The sequence below is a fragment of the Natator depressus genome, chromosome 6, assembly GCF_965152275.1.
Source record: "Natator depressus isolate rNatDep1 chromosome 6, rNatDep2.hap1, whole genome shotgun sequence".
Lineage (NCBI taxonomy): Eukaryota > Metazoa > Chordata > Testudines > Cheloniidae > Natator > Natator depressus.
In genome coordinates this window covers 63,535,574-63,550,288 of record NC_134239.1, presented here as the reverse complement: position 1 = coordinate 63,550,288, position 14,715 = coordinate 63,535,574, and positions in this window count along the sequence as shown.

Here is a 14,715-nt window from a genome sequence, read left to right as displayed (position 1 = left end):
TACACTGGCAGAAATGTTCAGCTAGCTGAACTGATAAAGGACTGTGCTTTTTGGAGCCAGAAGCTCTCTGTTCTGGCTGCTCTCGCAGCTGCCATAATGTTCTGAGAGACCACAGAGCGTAATGTAGTTCCTTCGGTGGCTTCAGGTATGTTGTAATGACAAGCATCATTTCATTTCAGGCATGTTTCCTCCTCCCTCTCCCTTTTTGTCATTCTTTGTTTTGAGACTGAAGGCTCTGTGTAAGGTACCTGAGGGCACAATTCCCTTCCTATCAACCCTGCAATCAGTTTCTTCTCCTCCTGCCGTCATTACAGACCTACAGGAGAGCCGGTCGTCTTTCACCCAGGGGCAATTTACCAGGAGTGTAACACTGATTGGAGCAGTTAGAGATGGTGGCGCAATCAGTGCACCATACACGTGTCAATGTAACGGATGGGACAGAGCAGATATATCGACTCCAGACAACAGAACTATTCAGTCACCACAAAGAGGCAGCATTAAGAGTGAAGTGAAAGGGTTAGTTTGCCTGTGGCCCGAAATATAAACTAAGGCAAATTATATGCTGTATTGAAATGCTGGGTAATAGCAGCTGCATATGTCTGGATATGCTCAAGATTTCTAAAGGACAATCACTACTATTGCACGGCTTAGAAGAATGAGCTAGTGATAAGGAAAGAGAGAGAATAAGGTGAAACCCACTCTTCAGGAGTAATGAAGGGTTTTAAATAAAAAGATAAGAGTTTCATAGGAGTTGAATAATGATTTTGTATCATGTAATGGCTGCTTACCACAAACACTATCAAATATTTCCCCTTGTTCTCAACGTTGTTTCTCAACATAAGTTGCCCCATATTGGATCTTAGCTGGGTTGGGCCTGAGCTGCAAAGCTGAGATCTGGATCCGGTTCCAAGTGTTGTCCCAATGTAGGAGGGTGTTTTGAGAGCAGCTCAAGACAAAAGAGCAATTTAGGAAAAGGGGGTGTGGGGGTGGGGAGAGCGAAAGAAATGGTAGCTTGGAGCCTCTGCTCCAGTGCCTGCTGGGGTGGGCAGTGCTAGAAGTGTAACCCACACACCTTCTGGGTGTGCTGTTCTGTCCACTCTAGTGGCACTGAGACCACTTAGAGAGAAAGATTAATGATTCTGCTCTACAACCTTAGCTAAGGGCCATATGGCTTTTAGCTCATGCGGTAGAGGCTCATGCCTTTAGCTCCAGAGGTCCCAGGTTCGAAGAACCAGCCCTGCTCTCTGTGTCTGTGTGCACACACAGACAGAGGTGGAGGGAGTGCATAATTAGAGACTCCGAGGTGGGAGTCTTGAGTTCAGACTAAGCCCAACAGTCACATTTATGCTGGCTCCTTTGCATGCCCTTCAATATACAGCCAGTGCTCCCTGGTGGGAGGGCGATGATTTGCCCTTTCCAGATACAGGACCCACTCAATTTTGGGTGCCTCAGTTTTTAAGTACCCAACTTGAGCCATCTTGCACCCCATTTTTAAAAGTGCTGAGCACCCACAGCTCTAACTGAAGCCAGTAAGATCTGCAGGTGCTCAGTACCTCTGAAAAGGAGGCTCGTAATGTGGGCATCCCAAAATGCAGGCACCTCAAATCAGTTTTGACAATTTTGGCCAGACTCGGGGTTCTAGACTGAGCCCATGGGAGATCGGGAGAGAGGGGAGTAGGGGACACTGCTGCGGGTGCTGTGCAGGTAATGTTGGAAGTACAGGAGTTCCACTTCCACCTACTGAAATCAACAAGAGCTGGGGGAAAAGAAGTTGTTTTAAGATGTCCATGCAATGATGGGGATTGAAGTAGACACTGGCACCTCACTGATACAGAATGAAATGGGGAAAGGAAGCGAGAGGCAGAAGAAATACCAAGGGGAAGAGGCTGATTTCCCTGAAGGCTTTGCATGTCACAGCTACGGTTAAGAGTTATTCCTTGAACTATAGTGGCAAGGACCTGTGCTTTGGTGCCAAAGGCCTTGGGCCCAGTCCCTACTGAAAGCCATGATTTCTCTGGGATTTTCAAAGGAGCCTCAGAGGGTAAGATACCCGACTCCTACTGAAACTCAGTGGCATGTGGGCACTTTTGAACAACCCAGCCTTTGTGGCCATCGTTTTCCAAAGGGCTCAACATGCTGGGTGCACCTTGGGTTTTGAGCTCTTTTGAAAATCTGGCCACCATGGGAGCTGTGGAATGCTGAGCACTTTTAAAAATCTGGCTCTCCTTGAGGGGACAAAGTGGGAGTTAAGCTCATTTGAAAATCTGCCCCAATTGTGAGTGCTTGAAAATCTGCTTTTGAGCTCTTTTCACACCTGGCCCTATAGATTTGTGGCCATGGATGTATGCTGTGCTCCAGAGGAACCAGTGTTAAACCCTACACCCATGTACTCTCTAGTTCAAAGTGTTTGTTTTTGTCATATTTGGCTTCTTTCTTTCCTAAGGTTTAGTCCAGAAAAACTTCAGATCCTGGATGTTTGACAAAAAGCATAAGATAATAGTCCTGCCATATCTCAAAGACATGTCCCTCTCCTTGTTTTCCACATAGCTGTTATTTCCAATGAATGTGTAATTAAAAAGCTGTGTGATCAAAATTCTAGCCTCTTATCTGTTAAAATGTTTCCTGAACTCCTTTCCTCTAACTGCCAAGGCCATTTCTAACGAAATCCAGGAATCACTTCTGACTACATTTATTGGTCTTCCGGGCTTGCTAGAGTGATTCTGCCTTTCTTTCTGCAGACTCCCTGCCTGCATCCCACCTCCTTCTGCATTCATTTGCTTTTCCCTCTTGTAAGATCTATACTGGGACATCCTACAAGCCATATCTGGTCATAGTGCAAAAACATGTCTCAGTTATTCAAATAGCTGACACCTCCTGCCGCCCCTCCACTCCCCAAGGTCCTCACATTGCATACCATATCCTCTAACAGTAGCTGATATTTAGAAATCAACTTTCATATAAAGACTCCAAAGTTCTCAACAAACTTCACAAATGATGGGTCAGTTGACCTTACATAGTTGGGTAAATCCACTGAAATGTCTAAGCCCTGGGCTGTGCTTAGGGTGACCAGACAGCAAGTGTGAAAAATCGGGACAGGAGTGGGGAGTAATAGGAGCCTATATAAGAAAAAGACCCAAAAATCAGGACTGTCCCTGTCAAGGTTCCTTCCCCACTCTGAACTCTAGGGTACAGATGTGGGGACCTGCATGAAAGGCCCCCCCTAAGCTTATTCTTACCAGCTTAGGTTAAAAACTTCCTCAAGGTACAAACTTTGCCTTGTCCTTGAACCCTATACTGCCACCACCAAGCGTGTTAAACAAAGAACAGGGAAAGAGCCCACTTGGAGATGTCTTCCCCCCAAAATATCGTCCCAAGCCCTACACCCCCTTTCCTGGGGAAGGCTTGATAAAAATCCTCACCGATTTGCATAGGTGAACACAGACCCAAATCCTTGGATCTTAAGAACAATGAAAAAGCAATCAGGATCTTAGAAGAAGAATTTTAATTAAAGAAAAAGTAAAAGAATCACGTCTGTAAAATCAAAATGGTAAATACCTTACAGGGTAATCAGATTCAAAACATAGAGAATCCCTCTAGGCAAAACCTTAAGTTACAAAAAGACACAAAAACAGGAATATACATTCCATTCAGCACAGCTTATTTACCAGCCATTTAAACAGAAGAAAATTTAATGCATTTCTAGCCAGATTGCTTACTAACTTTTTACAGGAGTTCTGAAGAGCATTCCTGACCTGGTCCCAGCAAAAGCATCACACAGACAGACAGACCCTTTGTGTCCCCGTCCCCCCCCAGCTTTGAAAGTATCTTGTCTCCTCATTGATCATTTGGGTCAGGTGCCAGTGAGGTTATCTTAGCTTCTTAACCCTTTACAGGTGAAGGGGTTTTGCCTCTGGCCAGGAGGGATTTTATAGTTCTGTATACAGAAAGGTGGTTACCCTTCCCTTTATTTTTATGACAGTCCCTATAAAAGTGGGACATCTGGTCACCCTAGCTGTGCTGCCCTCTATGCTACCCTTCTCTACACTAGAATGTTTTGGCAATGCCATTGGTAATAGCAATGGTGGGAGGGGAAACCCTAGTATACAAGCAGTTGGATCTTGGAGAAATGCATGTTGTTAGTTGTAGTGCAACTCTGTAGGGAAACTTTTTGCAGAAACTAGTAAAAGTTTGTTCTCTCCCCCTGAGTTTCTCTGACTATCACATATACCCACATAAAGTGAACAAAAATATGACATGGTGTCAAAAACACTAACAAGTGAGGGAGATTTCTGGCAGGTTGGAGGACGGGGCTAATATGGACTCACTTCAGCCTAGTGTCATGGCCTGGTGCTGTCTCCCAGAAGCCAGAAACTCTTCCTCTTTCCACAGCATCCTCTCCCTGGTAACTCCCAGATAACCCTGATGTGTTTAATACTTTTGGACTACCCGTGTCCTAAGGATTGAGGAAAGGCAATTGTGGGTGGAGAGCTCTATCAGCGTGTATGACCCAGCATGGGACTGCAAGTCAGACCTGCTGTGATCAGTCTGTAGTTCTGCCACTCCTGAGACTTTGTCAAGTTGCTTAACCTCTACACCTCAGCTTCCCCCTCTGCTCAGTGGTGGTAATAATACAGAAAGGAGTGGTATGAGGGGCAATTATTAATGCCTGGTAGGTGCTCTGCTGATGGGCATGTTAGAGCCATGTATTGTTGTTACTAGTTCTCCAACCCATTCTAAAATGTTCCCCTTTTACCTGGCATCGCAGTCTGATTTTGCTCAGGGCAACCTTGCTCATGCAGGGTAAGGGCTAGTTTGTGTTACCTGGGACATTTAATAGAGCACAATTAATCCTCATTTTAAGGAGCCCATTGGGCACTACCCCAATCTCTAACCTGTCATCTGTGACTTCTGTGAAAGGGTCATCCCTAAAGAAAACATACCTGCTACCTATCATAGCCACCAGATGGTGCTGCCACACTGCATTACACAAGTGAGCATTTTACGACAGACGACTTTTAGAACAGTAATCATGACTCAAACCATCTTCTCTGTAGGAAAAGCCTGCACAGGGGTCTGGAAACTCTTGCACAGGGTCCTGCACATACTCCTCTGAGGGAAGCAGGAGTGTTGCCCCCCAAAATCAGCAGATCACCCAAGATGTGTGCAGTTCTAGAAGGCTCTGCTAGGAGCCCAGACTGTGTGTGCAGAGGTCCTGTGCTCGCATGCTGGTTCCCGGTTCCCACACCGACTCTCTGGCTCCCTGGAAAAATGGCTCCTTTGGAGTCAGTCTCTCATTGGCATCTGTCTCTGGAGTCCGCCCTGTGATGTATTCCGCTCAGCTGTGTGGCTCAGTGTTGTGGGGAATCCCAGCAGGGTTGATGTGCATCTGTCCCCCAGCCCAGACTCTACCCAAGTGCAGACTCTCAACCCTGCAGAGGAAGCAGGTAACAATTTCATAAAGGCCTCTGCTTCTCTCCTGTGTGGCCACTGGCAGGGGAGCTCTAGTGCTTTCATTTGCACAAAGAGACTGAGGAGATGATCTGGGATCTAGGTACTTAAATTACAAATTTAAACACAAAGCAACCACCCAGGGAGTCTTTTATTGGCTTTCATTGTGGGGAGAGCAATTAGCAGGACTTGTAAGTAGAAAAAGCTACCCGGGCTTCACCTCTGAATTAGAGTAAGAAATCAACATATCTGAAGGGGAGCCAGCCCCAAAATACCCACACAACTAGCCAGGAAAAGGGAGCGAGTGTGGCGTCTCTGTCCTGCCTGGGCTGTGTATCTGGTCCAGCTCATCCCAACAGTGTGATTGTAGATTTATTATTGCCACTCTTCTAAAGCAATTTTCAAAATTATCTGAGCCACCTCTTTTCATGTGCCAAATAAAGTCAAGTTAGGAAAAAGTCACAGAAATATGAGGGAGCTAGAAAAATAGCCATATGAGAGAAGGGAATAGCTGTTTAAATAGCCAGTCTGAAGAAGACTGAATGTGGGCTCAGCAGAGTACCTAGGTAGGTTTAATGAAACCTAGGGCCTCATCCGTACTATGACTTTCCTTATCAGTTTTTCAGTAGCATTGCAGTGTAGATTGTGAGCCGGTGTGTTTACCACCACGTCACCTAACCCTGTTCTGAGCAGGTTTCCCTACCATGGTGCTGACAACATCTGCCCCCTATTCATAGACTTTAAGGTCAGAAGGGACCATTATGATCATCTAGTCTGACCTCCTGCACAACGCAGAACACAGAATCTCACCCACCCACTCCTGTAACAAACCCCAACCTACGTCTGAGTTATTGAAGTCCTCAAATCATGGTTTAAAGACTTCAAGGTGCAGAGAATCCTCCAGCAAGTGAATCCTCCAGCTATTGGTAGCAGCACCCTTGATGAAAAATGGGTAAGGAATTTCCTAGCGTACCAGGCCCTAGGAAGGGGCAGCCATTGAGATCCACTGGTGTCTGGTTGAACTCGAGCAGATTTCAATGTTTCTCTGAGTGGCAGTCACTCCCTTTCAGGGCTGGCTCCAGCCACCAGCGAAGGAAGCAGGTGCTTGGGGCGGCCAATAGAAAGGGGTGGCACTCCGTCCGTTATTGGGGCGGCATGTCCAGGTCTTCAGTGGCAATTCAGCAGCGAGCCCTTCATTCCCATCCTTCCTCTTCGGCGGCACTTGGGCGGCAGCTCAATCGGGTGTTTCTTTTTTTTTTTTCTTCGCCGCTTGGGGCGGCAAAAAAGCTGGAGCTGGCCCTGCTCCCTTTCCCCTGTTCTTGAGAGGTGTTAAGGCATAGGCCTGGGTCAGGAGATCCTAACACTGCAAGAGTCCCTCAGAGAAGCCGGAGAACAGGGTCCAAGAGGTAATGTAGAAAAGCCAGCTCCCGTTATGCCTGCTCTGAGATTTCCAGAGACAGAACCTGGCTGTGCCTCGAAACCCCATTCATGGGGACAGGAATCCCTCGCCTTCAGAGGAAGTTCATCTCAGGGAGTATCCAGCATGTTCTTCTCTCTCTGGGTCCTTTGTGGGTACCTGTCGTGTAGTAGAACCTGCCAGTCATTGCTGCACTATAGCATTGTTCCTGCAGCAGACCTCTCTGTAATATTTGCCAGGTGGGTCTGATGACTAAGGGGCTTCAGGAAATATCTTTTGGCTTGGTTTGGGGAAATGCTATGTGCTGACTAGATGTTGGACCTGCTGACTGGGCATCTTGGGACTACTTGGCCTATCTTTAATCGAGCGCCTGATTCTCTCTTGCTTACACCAGTTTTACAGCAGTGTTATCTCACTGACTTTAATAATTTCTCCCGATTTATCCTGAAGTTAAGTGGGAGCAGCATCAGGCCCCTGGGGCTGCTGCTCCAAGTATAATGTGAGGTGTTCCTTCTCCAGGGCTGGACTTCTCAGTTTCTAGGGCTCTAGGCACGAGCAGCTGGACTCCCAAGTTGCTGGAGGAGAGGATCAGGCGAAGAGCTGCCAGTATCTCTGCTCCTGAGGTTGAGGTGGTGGGTTGCTTCCTCCTCTTCTGGTCCTGTTGTCATAGAAGGAAATAAGGCCAGGGCCTGTGAGTTGCACATGACACAGTATCCCAGCTGGCCTCTTGCTCGGCTTGTGCTTAAGTCTGGCCCTATTCTTCCCACCAGGAGCTCAGCACATGCTGCCTCGATCTACAACATTCCCAGTACTTGCTGGCCCCTGGAACAGAGAGGGGTGGTTCCCTGTGGTTCTGTATGTGTGCATGGGTTTGGAATGTGAAAAAAGGGATTAGTTTAATCGGTCTTCCCTCACTATCTTTTCACCACTTACCTTTGGGGGAACCCATTAGCACTAACACTTTTCAGAAGATCCCTTCTCCGTTCCTGAAAATGTCACCTCCCAAGTGACAGAAACCATAAAATCCTGAAAAAAGAAAAAGGAGGACTTGTGGCACCTTAGAGACTAACCAATTTATTTGAGCATAAGCTTTCGTGGGCTTTTTTTTTTCGTAAGCTTTTCGTAGCTCACGAAAGCTTATGCTCAAATAAATTGGTTAGTCTCTAACCACAAGTACACCTTTTCTTTTTGCGAATACAGACTAACACGGCTGCTACTCTGAAACCCGTCATAAAATCCTGGTGCTTTGGTGCCAGGAATCCTGATTTGCTACCCATAAAATTACCACACACATTGCTCTCCAGTGAGGTCAGCACAGTGGGCAAGTGGCAACATGCAGTATGTTTCCAGTAGTCCTTTGAGATGCCCTTGGCTAATACACGTAAACTCATCTCCTCAGAAGTGTTCCTCACACAAGACTGTTGATGCTCCTCAACCCTGAACTGCAAATCCCTTGTGTTCCAGTCCTGAACTATCATGCAGCTCTGCCAGTGCATTCCAGTGCTGGCTGTTCCCTCCTCTTGCTATTCTGGTCCTACATTGCCTGCAGCTTTTACTATACCTCAGTCCTGACATGTAAGATCCATGCCACTCTGCTTCTGGCCCTCTCTGTCCAGCAGCTCTGCCAGCTCACTGCACTTAAGTCCTGCCCTGTGGATCTCCTCCTCTATTAAAACTGAAGGAACTTTCCAAATAGTGTTCACTTTCCATCACTGTTGCTTTTCTCCTTTCACTCAGCTTGGACAGTGAAATGGGACTCACTTGCACTTCCTAGATCTCATGTATGAGGTGCCAAGCTGTTAGATTTGAGTTAAAGCACCCAACATTTCAAGGCCAGGGGTAACATTTTCAAAGGTACCTAAGCGACTTATGAGCCTAAATCCCACTGACTTTCAGAGAGATTTAGGCTTTTAAGTACTTAAGTCTCTTTTGAAAGTGGGACAGAAGTGCTTTTGAAACTGCTATCCTAAATCACAATTATTTAAAAAGCAAACCTCCTTTTCATTTACCTAAACAACATTCTTGAAAAGATTTCTGTTGGCTAGGTTTTGTAAAAGCTGCTGTTGTTACCCTCTACTGTTTTTAGTTTCTTATTAACGGAAGCTGTATTTTGGGCCTAAACCACACACCACTGTTGCTCTAAGACATGAGCGCTATTCATAATAGACCAGGAGGGGTGGGGGAAATGGCAGTGCAGTGGAGTAGATTGCATTTCAAAGCTCCTGACATTATTTATAGAAAGGAAGCTGCTGCACTGCAAGGCTAGGGCATAAGACAAGTGAGCAACAAGGAGAGGACAGGGCCTGCAGGAGGCAAAAGCTGTGCGTCGTGTTTCAGGGTCAGGACGGAAGGGTTGCGGGGGCGGAGGGGGGCAGCCCTATTTTTAGACACATCTGCAGAACTTTGCTGGTGTCGGTTGTCATGAAATAGCTGTTTCCCCTGTTTCTGATGTAAGCATGCCTGCTTTAGTTTGGGCCTGCTTTCAATTTAACTTCTAATCCTTTTGTCTTGAGTAGAAGGGAGAGCACTCCCATGAGCCCCTTGGACAGGGCAATACCAGGGGCAAGAGACTCCTAGCTAGGGAGAACGGATTGTGTCAAGGCCTCCACTTTCACCTTCATGGCTGATGGACTGCAAAAGTGCAATTGGTGCTGAGGCTGGAGGCCTAGAGGAATAGGGGACATGATGGGGAGCTTTATAATACAGCACGTGTAGGGCAGAGGTCAGGGTGTGCTTAAACCAACCTCAGGCCCTCTGCAAAGCCATTTGATTGGGCCCCTCAGGCTGCAAGACCCAGAATTCCGTATACAACCCTCCCCTCCATGCTTCACTTCAAACTGCTCTGCCTTGCTAGCTGGGGTGGGTGTAGGGGCTCAGTTCTATGTGGGGGAGGGGAGATTAGATAATGTATCCACAAGTAGCATGTAGGACTATGGAGGGCTTTTCGGTAGCAGTGAGTAACCCATATCTGATTCCCCATGTTGCTCAAGATGTTATCCCCGCAGAGTTCTCAGTCAGTATGAAGTAGCTCTTGCACCACACACAGGGAAATACTAGGGGAAGACAAGTACTAAATAAAAATGCATACTGGGAGAACGTGGTTAGACAGTAGCAGTGCAGAAGATGATCTGGGAGTGGAAGGTGAATGACAGATTAAATGTGATCTCCCAGGACAGGGCTGTACCAACAAAAGCAAGGCCCAGACTCTACACTCCATACTGAGAGTTGGGACCAGATCTGGGGGGAGTGGAGATGGCTGATTTGCATGGTACCTTTGTACTTGTCTGATTCTGCTGCTCCTCTGGGCAGGGCTAGTCCCCTGCTCTATGTAGAGAAGACTGAGGGCTGCTCTCATTTATGCCATTTGGGCACAAAGAACCAATATCACAGCCAAAGATCAATATGGTGCTGGGCATTCCAATCACAGCCCTTTTCCACTATTGACAGCAGTGAGGGGGAGTGGTACAGGACTCTACTCCACTGGAGGATCCCCGTTGGCTGGGATGGTCCTAAATCGGAAATTAGGCTGGCTGTAGGGCCAGTTTTGACTGGTAGAGCAACACAAAGCCTCACACTTAGTCTTCCTGCTATAACTCCACCAAAATCACACATTTAAAAAAAAAAATCTCTGCACAACAGGGGAAGGAGAGAGATCATCCTGTGGTCACTTTTTAATATATTTGTAAAGCACTCTGATACCACCGCAGGGGATGTTATCTATGAACACCAATTAGGAAACAGATAAACAGAATATACTTCACATCCATAGGCATTTTCAGGTATATTATTTTGGCCTCTAGAGGGCACCCATATTATTCGATGAACATAATCAAAATACTGCACAGAAAACTTAATTTTAAAAATAGAATGGAACGCTGGATTTAGAGTTTGCTAGTTCAGCCCTAGAGCTACATGCAGTCAATATTTCACGAAAAACAAACTGGGTTTGTTTTTTTCCTTCTTCTTAACCCTCCCCCCAACCACTAATAAGCACACAGAAATAAGGATTTCCCTACCTTTTGGCTCCATATTTACCTGTAAATGAGCATGAATGATTATATGAATATATGAGTTTCCAATGAAAAAGAGCAGTGTTTGCTATGGTCAGCCTGATAGTTCCTGTAGGCACAGATTTAGGGAGCAGTCTGTAAATGAGTTGGCTGCCCCCAGGTGCCCCTTGTGCCTGGGGGTGCCTCTGCACAGCCTTGCTCCTTAGATACCCTCTTCCAGGTCCTTTTAAACAGACTCCTTTGCTCTCTCACATACCCCGCCTCCCCTGTAACTGTGCCTGTGAAGACACTCGCTGTGTGGCTCGCTCTCTTCATCCATCCTGGACAGAAAGGCCACATTCTGATGGTTCTAGCCAGAACGATGCTCTGTATGAAAATGAAAGACCTGGAAGGTGAGGTACTAATGGGTAACCGGGCACGTGAATCTTTCGTTGTCTGAAGCCTTCAGAGTGCTGAGTGGTCAGGAATGAGAAGAAAGAGAGTCCCAAACAAATAATATTGCAGGGCTTTCACCGGCCAGTGTATTGCTAGACACTCCTTCCTGAGGACCGAATACCATGTTTCACGGTCCATGAGTTTCCTACTCATGTACAAGATAGGATGTTCCTAACCATAGAACTTCTGTGAGAGTGCCGCTCCCAGGGCTGGGTGTGAGAGGTCTGTGTGTAAAACAAGTTCATGGGGAAAATCAGGGCTACTCAGTACTGGTTTGTTAAAAAGAATCCATTTAATATCTCAGAATGCCTGCTCATACTGGGGAGACCTACTGACCTGCCAAGGAACTATTTTTTGTTTGTTTTTTTTAAATGAGATCACTAAGGGGAGCTACAAGAGAGGCAAACTTGGATACAAATTGCCTATAATACCCTGCCAACCCAAGCAATGCCCAAACTTGATTTTTTGTTTTCAGAATGAGTAAGTTAGCTGGGACTTCCACTCTGCCAACCAAGGGTTGTGTACTTACCTGTTTCCCACCAGATACCCTAAGTATGTGGGTAGGTGCCATATGTAAACAAGTTGGGTGCCCCTTCAGGGCCAGGATGTCTCTGCGCCACCCTGCTCTGTATCCTCCTTCTTGCAGGTCCTTTTAAACAGACTCCACATGCTTGCTCATCCAGTCACCACCTTTATTGGGTCTGGGTTCATTCAGACAAATGAACTGAAAAAGCAAAAGCAAAAGTCCCAAAAGGCTGTCTCAGGGCCTGGCTCTTACCTCAGAGCCTGGGTGAGCAAGGGGGGCTCCTTCACGAGGGCCTTTTATCAGTTCTTAGGAGGTGCTCCCTTATGGGGTTTGGCTTGCAACTACCCTGCTCAGGGGTGATTCCCCTATAGACTTCCCAGAATCAGCTCCCCTCTTCAAGAGATACTACACCTCTCTTATAAGGAACCAGTTGCTTAAAGTTCCCTCCCCACTCCAGATGTTTCTGGTTGGCTCATTTAACAAGCCTGCTCCAGGCTTCAAGTCTCCTGCAGGCAGTTCCCTCACTCCCTTTGCTCTCTGTTGAGTAAAGTTAAGCACATGCCTAAATCTTTGTGGAACTGAAGCCCTAATCTTTCCTGCTAACTGTGTTCCACAATTAGGTAGATAAAATAATTTAGCTTTAAGCGAATAAGACTTCAACAGCAGCAAATGCACACTTTGCTCAAGGTGCTTGTAGAGTAAATTTCTCTGCAATTCTTACTATTTTTTAAAAAATTAGATCAATAGATCAAAGGTTCCCTGTCTGTGGTTTATGGACACTAATTTAGGATCCAAATGTAGATTTGCAAACCCTTTTTTAAAGTGTGTGTATGGGGGAAAGGGGAAATCCGCTAAATCTCAGAATGTTTAGAAATGTTTTTATGATCTCTTTCTATATTTAAAATGAAAGAGAACAGGCTCTGGGGGCAGTGATGTAAATGTTCCCCTACCGTGTTGTAAATACTAACAGAAGTGATCGTGGAACCACAGTGAAGCTGAGTATGGGCAGAAATGAGGCTATTGATCTAATTTACTCCTAAGGTACTTATGTGGGCCACATTACTGTAGTATCTGAGTGCCTCACAGTCCTTAATATATTCATCCTCACAACACCTCTGTGAGGTAAGGAAGTACTATCAACCCTGTTTTAGAGATGGGGAACTGAGACACAGAGAGATTAAGGACCACATTTTTAAAGGTATTTAGATGCCTAAAAATGCAGATAGGTGCTTTGTGGGATTTATAATTCTGACTCATTGATTCGCAGATTCCAGAGGCAGAAGAGACCATTGTGATCACCTAGACTGATCTCCTGTATAACAGACCATAAAACTTCCCCAACATAATTCCTAGAGCAGAAATATACACAATCTTGATTTAAAAATTGCTAGTGATGGAGAATCAACCATGACTCTTGGTAAGTTGTTACAATGATTAATTATCCTCACTGTTAAAATTTTACACCTTATTTCCAGCTTGTCTAGTTTCAACTTATAACCATTGGATAGATTAAAGAGCCCATTATTAAATATTTGTTCCTGTGTAGATACTTACAGACTGTAATCAAGTCACCCCGTAACCTTCTCCTTTTTAAGCTAAACAGATAGATTCAATGTAATCGTTCTCATGGCTCTTCTTTGAACTCTCTCCAATTTATCAACATCTTTCTTGAATTGTGGACACCAGAACTGGACACAGTATTCCAGCACTGGTCGCACCAGTGCCAAATATAGAGGTAAAATAACCTTTCTATGCCTACTCAAGAGTCCCCTATTTATGCATCCAAGGATTACATTAGCCCTTTTGGCCGTAGCAGTACACTGGGAGCTCATGTTCAGCTGATTATCCACCTTGACCACCAAATCTCTCGGAGTCACTGTTTCCCAGGATAGAGTCCCCCATCTTGTAAATATCAGTTGCTCCATTATTTTGCTGGGGATTGATGTCAGACTGACAGACCTGTAATTATCCAGATTAACCTGTTTACCCCTTTTAAATATTGGCACAACATTAGCTTTTGTCCAGTCTTCTGGAACTTCCCCACTGTCCCAAGACTTCTTGAAAAGCAACACTAACAGTTCAGTGAGAGGCAACTCTCTTGGGTACAAGTTATCCAGACCTGTTGATTCAAAACTGTCTAACTTTAGTAGCTGCTGTTTAACATCCTCCTGAGATACTAGTGGAATGGAAAGAAAGGTATCATATGATGTGACTACATCGTCTTCCACCCCTACCAGAACAGAACGTTTATTGAACATGTCTGCCTTTTCTGCATTATTATTGATAATTTTACCATTTCCATCTAGTAATGGACCAATACCATTGTTAGGATTCCTTTTGTTCCTACTGTAACTCTGCTGGCCATAGATTTTGCCTTGTGCCTCTTTGCTTCCCTTATCAATTTTTTACAATTCCTAGCTTCTGATTTATATTCATTTACTATCAATTTCCATTATCTTCCATTTGTTTATAGATTTTTTTAAAAAATTTTATGATTGCCTTCACTTCCCCTCTAAACGAAGTTGGTTTTTAATCAATATGGCCACCTTTTTTGGTTGTGGCTTTTTATGCATCTAGTAAAGCATTCTTAAACAATTCCCAATTATCATTCACATTTCTCTGCTTAAATTCTTCCTCTCAGTGCATTTGGATCATAATTGTTTTCAGCTTTGTGAAATTGGCCCTTTAAAAGCACCAAGTATATATATCACTGGTTTGGACTTTATTCCTTTTGTACATTATAAGTCTGATCCAGTCATGACCACTTTTAGCTCATGAAAGCTCATGCTCAAATAAATTGGTTAGTCTCTAAGGTGCCACAAGTACTCCTTTTCTTTTTGCGAATACAGACTAACACGGCTGTTACTCTGAAACTTGTA